This window comes from Carex rostrata, chromosome 4, assembly GCF_964058835.1.
Source record: "Carex rostrata chromosome 4, lpCarRost1.2, whole genome shotgun sequence".
NCBI lineage: Eukaryota > Viridiplantae > Streptophyta > Magnoliopsida > Poales > Cyperaceae > Carex > Carex rostrata.
The window spans coordinates 4,413,003-4,433,852 of NC_135921.1; the positions used below are offsets into that span (position 1 = coordinate 4,413,003).

The following is a 20,850-nucleotide window of genomic DNA, read 5'->3' on the forward strand; positions in this document are numbered from 1 at the left end:
GTTAAATTTATATAACCTGACACCTAGTTTGGATAGAGAGTAGACGAAGGAAGGAAAAGAAAATTTTTCATCTAATCGTGTTTGTTGATAAAATTATGTCAGAACTGAAAGTTACATGAGATGGAAGAATTAATTTTGAATTATTGTAATCAATAGAATCAGTTTCTCTCTCAATTTAAAGTGTAACGGATGAAAATAATTTTTGTTATAAATATTTTTTAAAAAAATAATACAAACACTCAACTCTATATCTTACCTATATAATTCTCATATAAGTCTTTTATCACAATCCTACAACAGCCGCCAAATTTCTGATTAACCTTCTATATTTTAATCAACCAAATAAGAAATTAGACTGAAATGAATGTTAAACTTATTTTCCCTCAATAATTTTTCAAACATGAAAAGGTTAAATATGTTAATCTTCCTCTATATTCCATTTCATTCTCTTCTATTCTTCACTTCTGACATCCCCTTCCTTTACTCTCCATCCAAACAGGGTGTGAGGTAACAAAAACTTTAATTCTAGATTCGGACCGTTCGATCTACCTTTGCACGACTATTAATTATTCTCTGTGAATTCTACTTTTGACCGGATTGGTTCCGATTATAATTAGACGATCCAGATCTAACAATAAAATTGAGTCACGTCAGAAGATCGAAATTTCATGATTAGCATTGTGCTTTGATTAAACATATTCTCCGAGAATAGGAAGAAGTTTACACAATTCTATTGTACCTAACCAGCCTAGAAATGCGATACGCGTGTTCTGAGTTGTACTGTGATTAAACATGTTCTCCAAGAATAGGAAGGAAGTTTACACAATTCTATTGTAGCTAACCAATTTATAAATCATAGCCGTTTTTTTGCATCGAGATCCATGCAATCACACATTTTAGTGTAAACGAACGGATATGATTTGTTTGGTTGTGCTACGGGTAGCACAGAGGGTTAAATTTTTGTTCTGTTTACTTATCAAAGTGTCTTTAAAAATATTTCATACAATTCTATTTATAATTAAATTATGAGTTTTTTTTTTTTTTTTTTGACACAACCATCACAAAACTAGCCAGCATTACCGGTACTAAACATCACAGATAAATATCAGGTAGGCATGCTGACAGAAGTGCAAAGAGCACTAATGCTAATCATGAATTGAGCACTAATGCTTGTCTCTATCTTCGTTTACGGAATCAGCTAAAGAACCACATGAATTGATTGATGAAATTTGGTGGCAAGCAAAGTTCTTCCAATAAAATGGAAGATAGAGACAACAAAGAAGAAAGGAAGCAAGGGAGAATAATTCAGCGGTATGGGAAAACTAATACTGGTACAAACATAAGGCGGTTCACAGCTGGGTGAACCAACGCCTACTGGAGTAACTGGAGAAGATTCTGTTTTTAAATTTGTTAATCTAGTTTTCTACTTTTACTAGCTTTTAATTTTTAACTTATAGTCTCTGGTAGATTCTGTTTTTAAATTTGTTAATCTAGTTTTCTACTTTTACTAGCTTTTAATTTTTAACTTATAGTCTCTGGTATCTTTAGACAATTTAGTTCAGTTCCTTTTTTATGCTCAAATGTTTTGTAAAATTATGAGTTTTTAGCATAGCAACAGTGATTTTTTTTTTTTTTTGCATAAAAACCTCTCAAATGTCTGGCAACACTGATATTTTTTAGATAATCTTTACATGTTAAATTGTTCTTCATCTTTAATTTGCACGGTAAAAATTTCATACAAATTGCACTTCACTATTCGAAGGTTTTTTTTTTTCTTTTGCATTTGTAATAACATTATATATCTATAAGAACGAGAAAAATAAACTTATTAAAAGGTATTAGTGTTAAATTTGGACCTTGTATATATATAAAATGTTTTTAGTTGCATTTGTTTTAAGTAACTGTTTGAACCAAGCTTCTAAATAGCTAGCTATAGCGGTTTTGGACCCAGAAAGCTAAGCTACGGGCTAAAACTGCGCTAATCAAGCTACGACCGCTATAGCGGTAATAGCGGTCCGCTATAGCGCGTAGCGGCAATAGCGGCAATAGCGGTCCGCTATGCTACATGGGTTATGATTTTGCAATTTTTTTTTTCTGAAAACATGATTTTGCAATTTTAATGGGCCTTAATATCTAGATTGTTTTTTTTTTACTTTATTAAGTTATATCAATACAATGGAACATGTGCGGGCTATACCGCTATATCAATTAAATTTTGTATCATGCATTAATATATGGTAGTGGTATATTTTGAATATAAAATATATCGATAGTTTTTGAATTAGGGATATTTTGAATAACAATTTGAACTTTGTATTGGTTTAATATGAATAATATTAGAACTTCTTAATTAATTTGATATTTTTTTTCTTGATGAGACATTTTTACTAGGCAAAGCCTTCTATGGACATAAGGACCTATTTGTAAAATGAACATATTTTTATTTTTAAAGTTCAAATAGTCGATCCGAACCATTCATCTTGTTCTCCATATTAATATGTGCTTGGAGACCAAATTTTACATTTTTCTGATTTTGTTTACTATTTATTAAGATGGGTACAAAATTCAATGGTCTGAATTTGATATTTTTATACCCATCTTAATAAATAGTAAATAAATTCAGAAAAATGTAAAATTTGGTCTGCAAAGATATATTAATATGGAGAACAAGATGAACGGTTCGGATCGGCTGTTTGAACTTTGAAAATAAAAATATATTCATTTTACAGATAGGCCCTTATGTCCATAGAAGCATCACTCTTTTTACTATTAGTAGAAATATAAAATATAATTTTTGAAATAAAAAAACGCTATTTATAATAGCTTTCGCTATAGCTCCGCTATTCGCTAAAGCTTTTTTTTTTGTCTTCCCGCTACACCGCTATAAACGCTATTTAGAAGCTTGGTTTGAACGGAATTAGAAAATTGAGAAGGGGGCTAAGTAATAATTTTTGTAATAGGTGTTATTTAATTTTATTTTATGTGAAGAGGCTAGCTAATATTTCTTGTAAGAAATAAAAAAAAAATTAAAGGACAAAAGTGAATATTTTCAATCTGTAGGAGGTAGCTTAGGAATTGACATCCCCCAGGACACCTGACTAAGTATAATTGAAAAGGCGGTCAATGATCATTCATTTAACTTGGTCTGAATCTCAAAGCACAAATAATACTGACCTATCTTAAATCAAAATATGACTTCCACTAAAGCACCTTTCTTTCAAGATAGGTATCATCATATAATAGTGGTTCTGCGGTTGGCAGCTTTTGTTTGGTTAGTAAAGCGTTTAGATATTTTTATTGAAGACTTTTGGAGTATAAGAGGTCTTTCTTTTCTCTTGATATGATTCTTTTTCAGACTTTCAAAGAAAATATTAAAAAAAAAAAATTTAAGGGGGGCAAAAGATTACTCTAATATATTGACTATTCGAACTATATGTATGATTTTTTTAATGATGTCTTATGCGATTGTGCTATTGATATATTATTTTTCGGGAGCGACTAACAATTTCCCTAGAAAATCTCCTAAATGTTTCTCCAAGTAGTTAAGCATTAACTATCCGGGAACAATCAATATTTGAAAAAAAAAAGATACAATTGGTGCGTGTATGTATAGATACTTATGCATGCAAATAGTAATATCAGTGTTCTAAATAGCTAGCTATAGCTTTTTTGGATCCTAAAAGCTATAGGCAATATATAACTAGCTATCGGTGCTATAGCTAACTACTTAGTGCAATCACTTTTTTTTTTTTAACCGTCCCACTATAGTGCTATAATCGCTATTTAAACCATTGAGTAAAAATATGTTTTGATCACTTTCTTTGAACCCTACAACTCTTTTCTACCCCTTTTACAATCTTTTAAATTAACCAACAAATGAGAGCTCCATTTCAGACAAAATCAACCCAAAATCATTACCCAAGAAAATTAAATACGCTGCTATGTTTATATCAACCCTCTATTTACAACCAGCAGTGCAAAAATACATTCTTGATATATTCTAATCCTATCTTGATCTATATATCCTCTTTACCCAAATTTTTAAGTGAAGTTTTCTTTTTCTTTTTCTTTTTCTTTTTCTCTTTAGGCTGTGCTCTAGTAAATATATGAAAGAGGGAGGGAAGGGGAGGGGAGGGGAGGGGTCGGGAAGGAAGGGAATTTTTATTGTAGTTACTTGCTCCACTAATTTACAAGGAGTGAAGGAAAGAGAGCATTTTATTTTTTTAATTGAATTTATATTTTATCTATTGTGACTATTTTATCCTTACCATGATACTTTATTTTATCTATTGCTTTTGTACTTACTTTTCTGAACAAAAAAAATATCAGTAACCTCAAACTAACAGTCACCCGTAAAACCTGACATCAAATTGTGCTTCTAGTTTATTTATTTGCATGAAGTTCGGCCAACAACAAAATAGATATTTGGCCTACTAAAATACATCATTTCATTTATGTGTCTAAATAATCTAATTTTGCATAGAGGGTGATCCTGCTACACTAGTGCTTCCATTTCTCTATATTTGTTTTCTTAATTATCATTTTACAGTAAACTGATTTCACCAATCAGCAAGTAGACCTGTACCAGTATCTTTGTTGTCACTCTCAACAAATCTGTAGTATATGGTGCAAAAGCAGATAGTCTGTAGAAAATTACGCACCAGTACAAAATACCATACCGGTACAGTGATTCTATGCAGTATTTTAATTAAGTCCCATACCGGTACAGTGATTCTATGCATTTTTTTTTGAAAAAAAAAAACTGTACCAACCCATTATTTTTACCATAATAGTAATTACAAAGTTTCATCTAAGCAAAGTGATTTCTGTCACACTCGACATAGATATTTAACCTCGAAAATCTATCTCAATACAAAACTAGCTTTGACCTAGTTGGATTGGTACGTTGGTACCAGCCAAGAACAAAAGCATTTTTTTGGGGAATCATTGAGGTGGATTCAACATGTTCAAATATATTATGTATGTGGTATTGTGGTATATTTTTTATTGAGCGAAGATGTTACACTAAGGGGCACCTCTAACTGCTCAAAAACTGAAATTAAATTGCAATTGAAAGTAAATAGATGAGTTTAGAGAAATTTGACACGCTGGATGTTAACGGAGTTCGGCAAAACAAATGCCTACGTCTCCGGGGCTTCGCAACCTTGAGTGGTGCGCCTTTCTATTACCCAATACGAAATGATTACAACTTGTGAACCGTTGAGCCCTTACACACCAAGCGGGAAGTCAAACGGCCAACTCAAAGAGATGAGAACAAGGTCTCTTAGTTCAAGCTACTCAAGAGAAACACTCAATAGATCACTCTAACCTAATCTAAGTTGAGATTGATGAAGTATGTTTGAGGTTGTTTGAGAGATTTTGAAGTTTTAAGCTCTCACAACAATGGAGTAGGCTAAGCTCTCAGAAAATCGTTTTTGAATTAATTAGGGTCGGCTTAGATTTGTGGGGAAGAGACCCCACTGCTCTATTTATAGAGACAGCTCAAAAATGAGCAAATTGAGTTAAAACGTTACAACGTTTTATATTATAATGTGATTTTAGGTTTTCAATTTCCTGACAACTCAGCTAATCGTTCAAAAACGTTACAACGTTTTAAAAACGTTACATAACGTTTGGTTCTGTAAAATCTTGATAAAAACATGAATTGTTTGAAGCTCAGATTTAATGAAAACGTTACAACGTTTTATGAAAACGTTACAACGTTTTAAATTTGAATTTAGCATTGATACAGACAATCCTAAAACGTTACAACGTTTAAGTTGTTCTATACACCTGTGCTTTAGCTGTTTTGACAATCCTAAAACGTTATAACATTTTGTAAAAACGTTACATCGTTTTAAGTTGTTTCTGAGTTTAATCAAGCTTTTACCTCAGTGTTTTTGACAGAATTAAAACGTTACAATATTTTATAAACATTACTAATGTTTTACTTCTGTAAAAACAGACTCAAACTTACTTTATCAAGCTTCTGATTTTACAATTCATATTCTTAATAAAAGTATTCGTGATTTCTTCAGTCCAAGCATATTACATTGCAATTCCAACTCTTCTTGAACCTACATAATCTTAAAACAGAAGAAATCGTAAAATTCAATAATTGTATGTTTTTGCAAATTAGTCAAATAGACGAAAATGATTATTGTACGAACAACAGAAGATGGATTAGTAAAAGATAAATTGTTATTTTCTGTGTATATGATCACAATCAAACAAAATTATCAAAAAATAAATAAAAAATTAATGTCAGATGTCAAGGTGCAGGCTGACTTCTGTATTAATAAAGAAGGAAAAGTTTTTACAGCGCTTTCATAATATCTAGCTATTTTACAAATTATATCAATTAAAGTACAGTACTGAATTTAAAACACTGTAAGCTCTCACATGATCCACAACCCTGAAGGATGGCAACGAGCTGGCTCGTCACGAGTTGAGTCTAGCTTGAACTCGTTACGAGTTGGCTTGTCCGAGTCATGAGCGATTTGACTTTAAGAATCCGAACTAAAATCTTAGTTTGAAATCATCACGAACTGGACCGAGCTAGCTCAGGAGCTAACGAGTTGGCTTGCTGGGTCTGGCTGGATCTTGTTTTAAGAAGAAAATAAATTCTACAAATTTTTTGGATCGAGCTGAATTGAGCTGGGCCGAGCTAGATTGTATAAAATGCACACAAATTTATATAAATTCACAAATTGATGTCTAGCCGAGCTAACTCGCGAGCTGGCGAGCAAGCTAGGCCTCAGCTTGAACTCGTTATATAATTCTGGACCGAGCTAGTGACGAGCTGGCTCGTTAACAGCTCAATCGATCCAGTGACGAGTGAGCTGATAACGAACGAGTCAAGTGCGAGTCACGATTGAGCCACGAACTACGAGCTTTTTTGTCACCCCTAGCCCTACTTGGGTTGGGTAAGGTGCTTCCGTCAGAGAGTCTCCAACTGTAGGTCTGTAGCTATGTTTGGTCCCTATTTGTCCTATATGTGTCAACGTCACTAGCCCATGTTAATACACTTATATTTATTAAAATACACAGAATATTCAGAGAAAAACACTGAATCGATAATTATGAAAAGCAAAAAAATGCAATTTAAAGGAAGCAGACTAGAATCTGGCACCATATACTAGTCTATTAGAAAAATCTAATCGAATTACATTAATCATTGCAGTAGAATACAATTCAACTCTAATTTGGGTGGATTATTAAGAGTGGAATCAAATCAAATTAAATTACATAGCACCGCTATTTTCTATATTACAGATCCTAAAATACAGAACTGTTATATCACGAAGACAAATTAAATGGGCCGAGGCCCAATTGGTATTTTGGATTTTGTTTTTTCTAACGGAAGTTAGATGAGAACCAATAATGCATGTTATATTTGTTTTGATTAAAAAGGCCGAAGCCATGAGCTTCCGTGATTTTTATTTTTACTCATTTAAATAAATATTTTATTAAAAATAATCAGATTTTAGATAAATTTATAAAAATGTCCAAACCATACAGAATATTTACGGTTCGGAATTAAAATTTCGAACCGCACATAATATTTATGGTCCGAAATATATATATATATATATATTTTTTTTTTTTTTTGGACCGTACAAAATATTTACGGTCCGAATATTTGACGACATCACTTCATAAATATATCAAATGTCTTATTTTTTAGCATACACTCTAAACAAGAAATTTTTTTCTTCACAAAATTATTTAAATCAAATACTAAGATCTCTCTCTAAAAAAAAAAAAGAAGTGGACCGCCCGTGGGGGGGGTCCGCTTGTGCTGTGACTCGTCTATGGGCTTAGCAGTCGGGGCATTTATAAAAAAAATGAAATTGGAGGACATTTTTAAAATTTTCTTTTTTTCAGGATATTAATAAAAATGGCCGTAGTTTGGTCTTGTCATTCTTTTTTTTTTCTATTTCACGAAAAAAAATTAATTATACTAATATATCATTTTTTTTCTATTTCTCGAAAATTTCACTGGAATTACTAGAAGATTTAATTTGAGACTTATTTTTATAAAGTAAAGAATTTTGGTTTCATTATGTATTAAGAATTTTTCGTATTTTTGTATGGTCCAATTAAAAAATTATAGAATTTTCTTCTTTGGTGTAATAAGCACGCAGACACTTGAAATTTAACATCAACAAAAAAAAGAATATATCACCAGTGATAATTTTTCAATTAATTGGAATTGCACGATCAGGATTAACTTTTGATCAAGTTCAATTAATCGGAAATTAAGAAAGAATATATCACCAGTAATAAGCACTATCAAGATTAACTTTTGTTCCATCTATAAGAACTTCGAAAATTTATTTAATAGTTTCAATGTAATCTGAGTTCAACCTACATTTTTTTTTCTTTTGTTTTTTGTAATATGAGGCTGCAAAGTTTTTTATTTTTTTGTTTGTAATTTGAGGGTGCATTTTGCAGCTATCTATTAGTGGGAATAGCATGGATTTATTATTCAAGAGGATTTGGCTTGAAGTTAAAAAAATCTATTCATCGCAATTATATATATAATCCCTTTTTTTATCCTTCACTAGCTCGTTTAATTTGTTTATTTTTTTTAAGAATATGTTATATACAATTATATTAATCGAAATCAACAACTTTATATTAATATACTTAACATAGTTTGACATTAACATTACATCTTCTAAAAAAAAATATTTTAAAAAGGAAAAAAAAAGCTTCATAACAAATTTTCTTCAATGTACACGCCAAACATCTATTCTAAATTTTTTTACAGTTTTTTTTCAACTTGAGAATTCACAAATTGATATTCTCATTGCCGACCTAATCCTAAAATTTACTCAAATTTGCAAGAACAAAAAAAAAAAAAGTTTTCTCAGTTACAGCCCACAATACTTGTTTCTAAATTTTTAACCCCCTCATCCTTTGGCTTCTCTGCTTCAGTCAATTGAGGTTTCTCTGTTTTTTCTTCGTCTTCACTTTCTTCAAGATCATACTCCGTGCTTCTAGCCCACTTAACCTCCGGGAGCCGGCTCATCTTTGGAGAAGACATAGAAAACCCTAGCTGAGAAGATAGCCAATTTCTACGGCAGCTTCCTCATCTTCTTCTTCATCTTCTGAGCGATTGATTTTGGGGGGCAGCCACAGTACTATTAGAGCGCTCTTCAGAAAGCCAAAGATACTGCCTCACTGCATCAGCTGTACCCTGTACAGATTCTTAGAATTAGTACATGAGGAATTTGGAAAGCATGAACATAATAATAGGACACAATAATGGAGGATTGGAGTCAAGTCATCATGATAATTTATTTTCGCATAACAATTTATTTTTTGGTTCAATTGGAATCTCTTTCTAGGAGAACTTATTAGAAGTAAGGTAAGATTTACATCAGAAAAATTAAAATGCCCTACTTCATAATGCATTATTTTTTATATGACGCATGTAACTTTTTCCAAAGTTAGTGGAAGTACATGAATAGTTAATATAATTTTTATATGAATCAGAAAATGACATAACTTTCAGCATTTGATGTACACTGTCTAAACTGGAGGTATAGTTAATGCATTGAAACAGGAACTAATTGCAATCACATACCAGTAAGGCGTCTTTCCTAAACCACTCATGCCAAATTTGATTATTCATGATGTATGATGCTGCCTCATGAGTATCTACATTACAAGAAATTAAAAAACAAAAGATTATAACATATTACGAACAATTGTGATAAGGATTAAAATTATCATACGCCAAACTAGACAATAATTTTTAAGGTAAATATGGAGACTGATATCAGCAAACTACAATTTTGATCATATTATTTGGATTTAATCAAGGATTTTCAAAGCTGGTATATAACATGCATTCTGAAAATAAGAACAACAACTTAATTGCTCAAAACAAGCATAAAAAACAGGTTGACCTTTTGCAGCAAATTAAAAAAAAAAAAAAAGAGAAGGATTGCAATGGAAATGTTAAATAATAACTAATAAGTGGTCATTTCATCTATTTTCTATATGTGCAACATTATACATTCATCAACATTCCAAAAACATGTTTCATTGAAAACTCATCATTCCAAAAATTCATGTTTGTCAGTGGCTTACGATTGTCACAATAAAACTTATGAATTTGAAATGACTGAAGCAATATCCTAAGAAATGTTCACTCTAATAAAACAAACTCTCGCAAACAACAGATACGATATTATGTTTGAGGACCATTAATTAGGACTAAACATTGTATGCTTATATAAATACTAAAAAAATATTCTAGTAAGATTTCCAAGTTTTCGCATAATATATTTGCAAGACAGCCAATATATAACATAAATTCCTTAGCAAGGTATCAAAAACTGTTACCAATTCCTTTATCCTATCTTAACTAATGATTTACATAGTCTATTCTAGTAATTATTAATTTGTAATCTTTTGTATTATTTTTCATAATTTAACTCTGAAGGACACTTGGGAGGTCAATGGCTGAGGTGGCAGCAACTTCATATAAATTTTAACAATCAATACCGTGTGTGTGTTGGTTTTGGCTAATTTGAGCCAGCCCAACAAATACCAGTACCAGGTGCCAATAATTAAAGCTCGTATTTTATTTTGATTGTTCCTTCTTTTTGTTGTTATTACAGCAATTATCAATTATGCTATGGTTTCTACGAACAGCTTACAGTCGCCCTTATATCCTATTTACTTATTTCTACAAAACACCTCAGGATTTTTTCTTCAAATTGAAAAAAAATATATACAGATCAACATACAAGGGATCAAGACACAAATCCATTTGAATGGAATCAGCCTTAACATATCATCCAGGATCAACGAATTTTCATGCCTAATAATATCCTCCACATCAACAAATTAATTTTGAAAAACATATACTAGATTCAAATTCGAAAGAGTAGTTACCTCAGAGAAGATAGATCAGGTACGCGCGCCTTCGATCCTCCCCCTTCTCTTCTTCTCTCCTAGACGCACCAGATCTTTTCCTGGTTCTCTCGATCTCGTCGGTCTCAAGTGGGATTTATGTCTCTGTATATCTCTCTCTCTCTTCAAATAAAGTTTCTGGAGTCCTCTTTTTCAGGTCTGATTTATGTCTCTATATAGGCTAGGCTACTATGACATTGGTGTTATTTGAAATTAAATAACACCAACTTTTAAACCCTTAGATCTGCCTTGAGATTCGTACAAAATAAAGTGCTTGAACAGTAAAAGCGGATATTACGAATCTCAAGACAGATCTAAGGGTTTAAAAGTTGGTGTTATTTAATTTCAAATAACACCAATGTCATAGTAGCCTAACTCCTCTATATATCTTCTATTTATGCGTTACTTGTTTTTGTTGTTTTTTGATATGTTAGGTGAAGGTTATTAAGTTAGAAAGATTTAGTGTTTTATGACATGTCAGGTGAGAGTTTTCAGTTACAAAGAATTAAATAAGGTAGGCATAAGTTGGGTCGATCTAAATTTTTATATTTGATGGAAATTTAAAATTAACAGGATTTAAATTAGATTAGAGAAAATAATTAACAGGGTTAAATTAGATAAAATAATAAAAATATTTTGTATTGGCAACAAATTTTAAAGAATAAATAAATAAATTATCTAAAAAGTAATTTAGTTTAAACCAATGTAAAGTTACATTTACAACATACTTATCTAAATATTTTATATTTAACAGTCTAAAGGAGAATTTTTTTTTTAATTATTCCATGTAATTCTTAAGATTAGTATTTTTTTTTTTTTTTTTTGGACTTTTTGACGCTTTGTCCCAGTCTGATTTTTTTCTCCTTTTGATGCGTTACTTGGTTTTGTTGTTTTGTGATATGTTTGGTGGAGGTTATTAAGTTACAAAGATTTAGTGTTTTATGACATGTTAGGTGGAGTTTTAAGTTACAATGATTAAATTAGAGATGTATAAGTGAGGTGGATCTATTTTTTTTTATTGTTGGAAATTTAAAATTAACAGAATTTAAATTAAACACCATTAAGAGAAAATAATAAAAATATTTTGTATTGGCAACAAATTTTAAAGAAGAAACAAATAAATTATCTAAAAAGTTATTTAGTTTAAACCAATATAAAGTTACATTTACATTTACATTTACATTTACATTTACATTTACGTTTACGTCATTTTTTTTATTGTTTTATAAAGTTACATTTACTTATTTAAATATTTCATATATTTAAAAGTCTAATGAGAATTAATTTTTTTATTCTTCGATGTAATCCTTAAGATTATTTTCTCTCTGTTATAGATTATTTCTAGTGTGGAGACCGGATATATATATATCACTGGGAAATTAATGAGAAAGAATGAAATATTGATGTATAAAGATTTGTTGTATTTGTATATTTTTTACTGGAACGATTTGGTGCCAATATTATTTAGTATTTGTGTCTTATTTGTCTCAACTTTTTTTTGGTATACATAGACTGGACATTAACATATTCATCCCAACTTTTGTAATTAATTAGTATTTATATGTAAAAGTTTCTATAACTTAATCATCCGACAATTATTTGTTTTATATCTGTATTCAAATTCGTATTCGTAGATAATATGTTTTGTATCTGTTTCCGTCTAAGTCGGATTAAGTTTTAAGTTTTTGACAAATGTTTCGGATTCGCTCTGTTTTCACCCCTACCATATATGTGAGAAGTTGAAAATTTCGGAGAAAATTTATGTGAGATGTAATAATTGAAAAAAAAAAACTTTCTTAAGGAGCACTTCAACTAAACATTGCATCATGAATAAAATATACTTTAAGAATTGTCAACATCACACGAGCTTTACATTAAAAAGAAAAATAGTAGCCTCTAGCTACTTGTGTTCATATATCAACAAAGTCAAGAATTACAACTGTTTAATCTATAACAACTACCCGAATTTTTTATTAATAGAAATAAAATAAAATAAATATTTAAAAAGAACACTACTTTAAAATTTTTGTGAAAACTAGGTAGATCGGGTTTTGTAAACCCGTCCCGCCGGACGGGACTACACAACCCGTCCCGATTAATCATCATTAACCCTTAACCAACATCTCGGAAAAAAAAAATATATATATATATATCCTGGACGGGTTTAAGCATCCCGTCCCGCTCCAATTTCTATTAATAAAAAATTCGGTCAATTTCTCGCCGTGACCTCTGTCTTTTCGGCTATGCCATCCCCAATTCCAAATTTCAACCCTTCCGAATCAACAACAAACCAAAACCAGTACCATCACCCTCTGCGACTAAGGCACAATGGCAAAGGAGTTGATGCATGAAATGATTTCCGAAGGCTGCGAGCCCGATGTTGTGATTTACAACATTCTTATATATGCGTTGTTCAAGAAAGGTGAAATTGTGATGGCAAAGGAGTTGTTGCATGAAATGATTTGTAAAGGGTACAAACCCAATGTCATGACTCATACCATGCTTATGGGTGGGTTGGACCAGAAAAGTTAAAAAGTATGAAGACAAAGGAGCAATGTAATAAAATGCGGTCTATGCGGCCGTATATGCGTATGCGGTTCGAATCCGCATAGAAAATCAATATGCGGTTTATTATGCGGTTTCAAATTGGATCCGAATATTATTTATTAACAAAAACCCAATTCTAATTGGATCCGAATAATTTAATTTAATAGGATCACATACACGATAACCAATACAATCCTATTCTCATCCGGACAAAGTCCAGTCAAGTGTGATTTACCCCGCCCTCAGCTGCTTCCTTTTATAGACTCTGGAGAGATGTTTTTTTTTAATTAGAAGTGGTGGGACTAAAGAAATAACTGCGCAGCATCCGGACATTTTCTTTCTTTCACCGCAGATTTGCATTTTAAATGGGCTGACTGGACCACTGGGCCACTGGGCTTGAATCATATATTCACAACTTAATCAAGAAAATATGGGTTGAAGAACAGTGCAGCACGTAAACGCTTTGATTACATCTTTTTAATTGATCTTACCTATTAATTACCCATTTATTTACCAATTATATTATATGTGCACATTTAATATCTGTAATAGTATAATTTACCCATTATTTAATCACTAAATTGCAAATGAATACTCGTAATAGTATAATTTATTTAATAACTTCCGCATGAAAACCCGCATATGCGGCCGTATACCGTATATGCGGTATGCGGTGGCCTTCCGCATACCGCATAGAAACCGCATTTTATAACACTGCAAAGGAGTTGCCTCTTTTATCTTTCAACTTGCTTTTGGGGAATACAATAATAGAAAAAGAGGATCTTCATCTGCTGACAAGTGCTGCGTGATAAATGAAGAAGAGTCATGGAGCTTGGGGGACATCCGCAAACCCATCGATGAGCGCTTTAAAGAGGTGGTGGTAATTTGTAAGAGGATACGCTCTCGTCTTTCCATTGGTTACAGAATACTTGACAAGGAATAAGGCTGAGGTATAATTAATCGATTCAGTAATTATGTATTAGGTGCTTGTAGTTTGGTAATAGCTGCAAACTTGTTATAATTATATATCTTACTCAAAACATTTTAATTGTCTCTACGTACTACAGTGGACCCAGTTGCAATTTGTGGAAAAGGTTTTCAAATTTCAAACATAAGTCAAAATTTCTCTGATCCATTGGACAAGTTTATTTTTGTAATAATTACATTGCTTACAACCTATTTGATGAAATTCCTGAATGAAGTAACTTTTCTTATGTTGAAGAAAACCTATCTTCTACCAACATCTGACACCCCGTATGCTATTTTTTATAATCCAATCCATTAACTTTACAAAGAACCTTATGATCTAAACCATATTACACTCTAAAGTCCCTGCTATCCCTGCTATCCCTGCTATTTGGGCTAAGAAAAGCACCAAATTGAAATCACCTTATGTAAGTTAAGTGGTATATATGCTTATTAGTTTAGTACTTTAGTTAAATTGAAGTTAAGTTTGATTGAATTGAAGCCAGTTATGCATTATATATTATTTTCTAATGAAAAGTATCAGTCAGGAATTGGTGGTTTACAGAATTTCCAACAAAAGGTTATCTATGGTTGATTATAGTACTATTGATCTAATTTCCAACAATCGGATGGGACGGGCTAAGAGAACCCGTCCAGGTATTTTTTTTTTTTTTTTTTTTTTTTTTTTTTTTTTTTTTACGGAGCGGGACGGGATGCTTAAACCCGTCCAGGATTTTTTTTTTTTTTTTTTTTTTCAAGATGTTGGTTAAGGCTTAATGATGATTAATCGGGACGGGTTGTGTAGTCCCGTCCGGCGGGACGGGTTTACAAAACCCGATCTACCTAGTTTTCGCAAAAATTTTAAAGTAGTGTTCTTTTTAAATATTTATTTTATTTTATTTCTATTAATAAAAAATTCGGTAACAACTACCCTCAAAATTCTAAGAACCCAGGTAAAGCTAAGTAGGGGATCTCTGTGTCAGCTGGAGATAATGAAAAGAGTAAAACACAAGCATCAAAGCGCTATCTCATACCTAGTACCAAATTAATTCCTATTCTGGCCATCTACTAATAAAATGTTCACCAGTCTCCACTTTATTACATAGATTGTCTCAACAAACCCACAGACAATCATCGATCAGTAGAGGAACGAGAAGAGGAACGAGAAGAGCAACCGAATTACCTGAGAGACGGTAGATCAGGTACGCACGCCGCTGGCTCTCCACTCTCCATTACTGAAATATATGTGAACAAATTTTTTTTTTTTAAAAGAAGATAAGGCATAAAAGTGGAATTTAAAATAGTTGTCTAAAATAGTATAATTACTGCATTGATATAACAATTATAGTAATCACATACCAGCAAATCCTCCTTTCCTAAACCACTCATGCCGAATTTGACACTAATTCTATTCTTGAGGACTGATCTTGCCGCATCATGAGTATCTACAGTACAAGAATTAATTAAATATTTATATTATATTCATAATTGTGACAAGGACTAGCAAATAAAAATTCATATGCCAACTAGACAATGATTACAAGTTATTTTCGGAGACTGATATCATAAGACTACAATTTTTTGTCATAATATATATTTGGATTCTATCAAAGATTTTTGAAAGTGATAATATAAGGGAAAATAAAAAATAATCACAACATTCGTTCCGACATGAAGAGCATAAAACTTACTCCTTATACGCATATAAAAAGGCTCAACAGTTTAGAATGCATTGGACATGTTAAATGAATAGGAGTTCTTTTTTAATCCATTTCACTATATTTGCAACAATTTATATTCATCAACATTCACAAGTATTTTCCTTGTATATAAAAATGGTTTGCTGAAACAATTGTCACTCTAAAATCTATGTTTGTTGGGTGGTAATTATTAACAAACTCCATGATAATCAAAATGACCAAAGCAATACATCCTAAAAATTGTTCACACTGACATTACAAACTCTCACAAACAACAAAAGAGGTGTTATTTTTGAGGTGTTACCAATCATCAGGACTAAAACTCTTAATTCTTTCTCACCATATTTAATAAAATGCCTAAATCAGATGTTGACACTTCCGTAGACATATTTGTGAGATGTAACAATTGAAAAATAACTTTCTTCAGAGTACTTGAATAAATTTAACATTACTCAAGCTTTACTATTTTCTAAAAAAAAAAATATCTGAAAGATTGTCGATCAGTAGAGAAAAAAAACAGAGAATTCCAATTAGAATTCCAATTACCTTAGAGACGCTAGAATCATGTATATACGCTGATGAATCTCAGCCTCCTTCGTCCGTACAAAGCACCGAATCCTCCCTCTGCCTCTTCTTCTCCTATATGCACCCTCCTTTCTCTCTCTCCTTCTCTCGATTTGATCGGTCAGTTAGGATTTGAATAGCAAAAAAGTATGTGGTGCAAGTTGCAACTGAAGGTTGCTTCCATTTTATAAGGCGCTTGTGAGTCGATGGCGCATTATATTGTCGATGTGGGACTAAGTGAGCGCTTGCGCTTCGGCTCCGCACTTTGATGAGCAGCAAGAGGCTGATTATGGGCTGACGGATGAGCTCCTAGATAAGCCATACTTTGGGCTCAGCACTTTCTATAAAATTGTTTTCTTTTTATGTGAATTAATTGTGGGATCCCATTAATTGTTTTCTTTTGTAATATATTTGTTTACTTTTATGTTGTGGATTTATTACTCAAGATATGATGTGAAAAAATTGAAGAACAAATTAGGTATCAAGTAATAAAAAATTCTCTCAACTTTCAATAATAAAATTTGTGCACTCAAATTAGCACCACCCTTATCACATATATTTGTTGTCAATGTAACAATTAAAGCAAATACCACCTTACAAATTTGGTGATTATATCTCTTGTCCCATAGGCAAATAGCAAGGTGACCCGGTCAAATCTCCTAACTAACTACCTTTGACTGGGACCATCTTTCAGAAGGTCACTAGACTGCTTTTCTAAAAGACACATATTTAACATGCAGTCGCAACCAAGTCTCTATATCCATCATATCAAGTCTTATGTTTATACATATCAAATCTTTATACTAACTACATAATCTATCAGATTTTACATTTTTCAACTGAAACTTCTTCAATTTGATCTCTGAAATTATTCTTTTGTTAACTGCAAAAGGATCACCTTCTGTGAACTCAATTTCATGCTACCTTTGGTAAACATGGTGCAAATCCCATTACTATGTGATTTAGAACATATAAGATGAAAGTGAATAGCTAGATTCAAAAAATTACGATGAAAAGGCATAGCAATTAGATTTTAGATTCCAGTTTTGATAGGCATATTTATCTTCATTCTCCAATAGATCCTCATACATTCTTTGTAACATTTTGATTGTGTCAAGCTCTTAGAAATTCCAAATAAATTCACAAAGCCAAAAAAAACATTAAAATGAGAAGTTAGGTATAACTGATAATCTGTTTGTTTATCTTATTTTATTTCTTTTAAAGTAGAGTTCATTAAATCCAGAACGGTGATCTAGACCATCATAACATTTTCAAAGACCACAGAGAAATTCAAAATAAGAAAAGCTATACTACGAATGAGTTGGCAATTATCATTTCTTTTTAAATTAAACAAGTTAGTTTTTAAATCTAGACCTGGAAAGTATCACTGGCGAGTAGCTCTCCTGATGCAACTTGCCTCTCATATTCAGTCATGGGGCTTGTTTTTCCATTATCCAATGTGGCTAGGAAAAAAGTAAAAAGAAAAAAATCAAAAGGGAATTTAATATATATAGAGAAGCTTTATATGCACATGGCAAGGTGCCAAAACATATATACATTTACTGATATAGTAACACATAGATAAAAATGAAATAGGTGCAGAGTGATACCTCATACAGGATCACTTATTGCAAAAGTTGACAAGGAGCTCCATCTCTTACATATGACAGTTTTGAAATCAGGATTGCGGTGAAGTTAAGAGAAGTAACCGCATTATTATTTTGCAAAATATGACACGACCTCCCAGTCGTCACAATGCCACTTAATGGTCCCTCTTGAACTCCTCCATATAGTAGTGTAGATATATACCTTACATGCCTAAGACATTTATTTAGCACCTTCATCTTTCCTTAATGTTCTCTCTTTGACACACACTCAAAGCAAATTGCTTCTTGACATGAAGCAGAATAAGAGAGGAAAAGATGATTAACTTGGTTAATTAGTAACAAAATTACTCTTTGCTTACAAAGGGAGCACTAGTATTGATTACACATCAAGCACCTTCCTGTAGAAAAGTGCATACAGGACAGATTGAACTTGATTTATTTTCTGTACTTGGTGTTCAGTATGGACCGGTAAGATGACTACAAATTCCTGGTATAAGTACAAAATCTGGTCATTAAGATTGTAGAGTATGAATAAAATCACAATGCTAGCAACTAAGTTGGACCAGCACAATAGAAGCACAGTACAAACTGATAACTAAGATACGAGTTACATACTGGTACAACAGCCGAGTGGTACTGGTAACTATTATGTAACAGTCCAGATTTCTTTTCTTTTTTCTTTCATAATAAACAAAATAACTTCAGGTGAAATATTAAAATTAATACAATCTAAATCATAACACAACAAAGTTTTCATGAAAATTTAATGAAGTATCTAAAATCCACAAAATTATTTCATCATGACAACAACAAAAAATATAATCAAATCTTTAAAGCTATTGGTTTGCTTATTAAGCTCATACCAATGATGCAAATCCCAAAACAGACCATAAATCAACTTGACCAACTTAATATGAGAGCAGAATCAAAGGTGAAATTGTTCACACAAGATCAAGCCTAAGAACCAAAATAGTAGTTACATTATTCCCTCAAAAAGAGCACTAAAAGTTGTCACATTTCATCAACATGCCTTAAACCGCATTAGGGTTTTCAAATTTCTGAGAGAGATAGAGCGAGAGGGAGACAGATCAACACAGATAGAGGCGCTAACCAAGAGAAGTGCGGTTGAAGGGGGCGGCGGTGGGAGAAGTGCAGTCTGAGCGGGGAAAGATCGTCTGAGAGGAGATTTGGCGGAGGTGTGAGAGGCGGAAGGCGGGAGAGATGAGCAGAGAGAGAGAGAGAGAGAGAGTGTGCAGGGGGGGCGCTCAGGCAGAAGCCTCTGAGCGTGCAAGTGATAAATCATGACCGTTCTTTTCATTTGGCACGAATCTCAAAGCAGACCACAGTCAATATGCGCCGGATTGAGTTAGGTCCGGATGGGATTAATCTGGACCGTCAATTTTCTTCAACTGCATCTCAGGTACTGGGGATCCCCGACACGGACTCGTCGCATTGGGAGAGAGTCGATGCGTTGGTGATTTTGACAGTTAGTGAGATATACTGGCATGGGTTCGGGGATTTGAAGGTTGGAGCATGGAATAAATTTAAATCTGACCAATTCGATCTCTTTAATTACGAATTTAAATTTTATCTAATTAGTTTAGATTGAATTGTAATTATTCCTAAATACATATATGTATAATGTGTTGGCAAATTATTGAATATAAATTCCCATACATTTTGTTACACAAATATCCATTCATAATTTATGCCACAATTACCATAAAATATCTGAAATGTTGAAAGTTGAAATTTTGGTAATGTATATTTGCGAGATATAACAAGATAAAATAATTTTTTTGGCAATAGTTGAACTAAATTGTACCTTATTAGAGTAAATTAAAGCTACTAGAAAAATTGTTAAAAGCGGCCACCTTTTTTCAAAATTTTTTTTTCAGTATTTATAATTAATTTAGTTAATTTGTAATTTTAGTTTTTTTTTTATATACTCCGACTAAAATGGCTGTAATGGTATCAGTTTACACTGGTGGTGAGGTTCTAACAGGCCCTAATGGGGTTTATTATAGTATCGGGCCTGTTTCCAAAAAGGTGCCCGCTTTTCCTAGATGCGGTTATGTCATTTTTATAATTTTGGCCGAAAAAGGTGTTTTGGTTTATTATTTTTTGGATTATGCTATATTTAAAAATTTTGGTCAGTTGTCTGAAGTATTTTCTAGAATAAGAAACAAAATATAAATGAGGGCATGACCCCCGGCCATTTTTATTCAAAAAAAAGAAACAAAATATAGCATCGACAAGTAAGTTTATTTTCTAGATTTTATTCATGATGTAAGGGTGGGGGTAATGTCAGATATCGGAATTGAATTGGATGTGCTAAGCTTCAATTTTGACTTAGTCAAAGGATAAAAGGAAGGGCATAGGCATTTCGGGCAAGCTGGGCAACCGGGCAGTCAGCGATTTAAATGCTTAGGCAGCATTTCAATTCGAATAATCATCAAAAGTGATATATATGATCTACATATATATAATCATTTATGTGTCCATAAATTTATACGTACTAATTCAATTTTATG

The 20,850-nt window shown here is 32.1% G+C and overlaps 1 long non-coding RNA gene across 2 annotated transcripts; it reads right to left on the minus strand.

Moving 5' to 3' along the window:
• Positions 1–8,643: 8,643 nt before the first annotated feature.
• LOC144552428 (uncharacterized) lies at positions 8,644–19,418 on the minus strand. Of its 2 annotated transcripts, XR_013511137.1 has the most exons (7): positions 18,700–19,418; positions 18,320–18,583; positions 16,692–18,172; positions 15,805–15,890; positions 15,629–15,680; positions 9,596–9,669; positions 8,644–9,205 (listed from the first exon to the last, which is right to left on the minus strand). It is a non-coding gene; the product is annotated as an uncharacterized LOC144552428 (long non-coding RNA). The 2 variants fall into 2 exon arrangements; XR_013511138.1 differs by lacking the exons at positions 15,629–15,680; positions 15,805–15,890; positions 16,692–18,172; positions 18,320–18,583; positions 18,700–19,418 and adding an exon at positions 10,915–11,057 and having other exon boundaries at positions 8,646–9,205.
• Between the last annotated feature and the right edge of the window lie 1,432 nt (positions 19,419–20,850).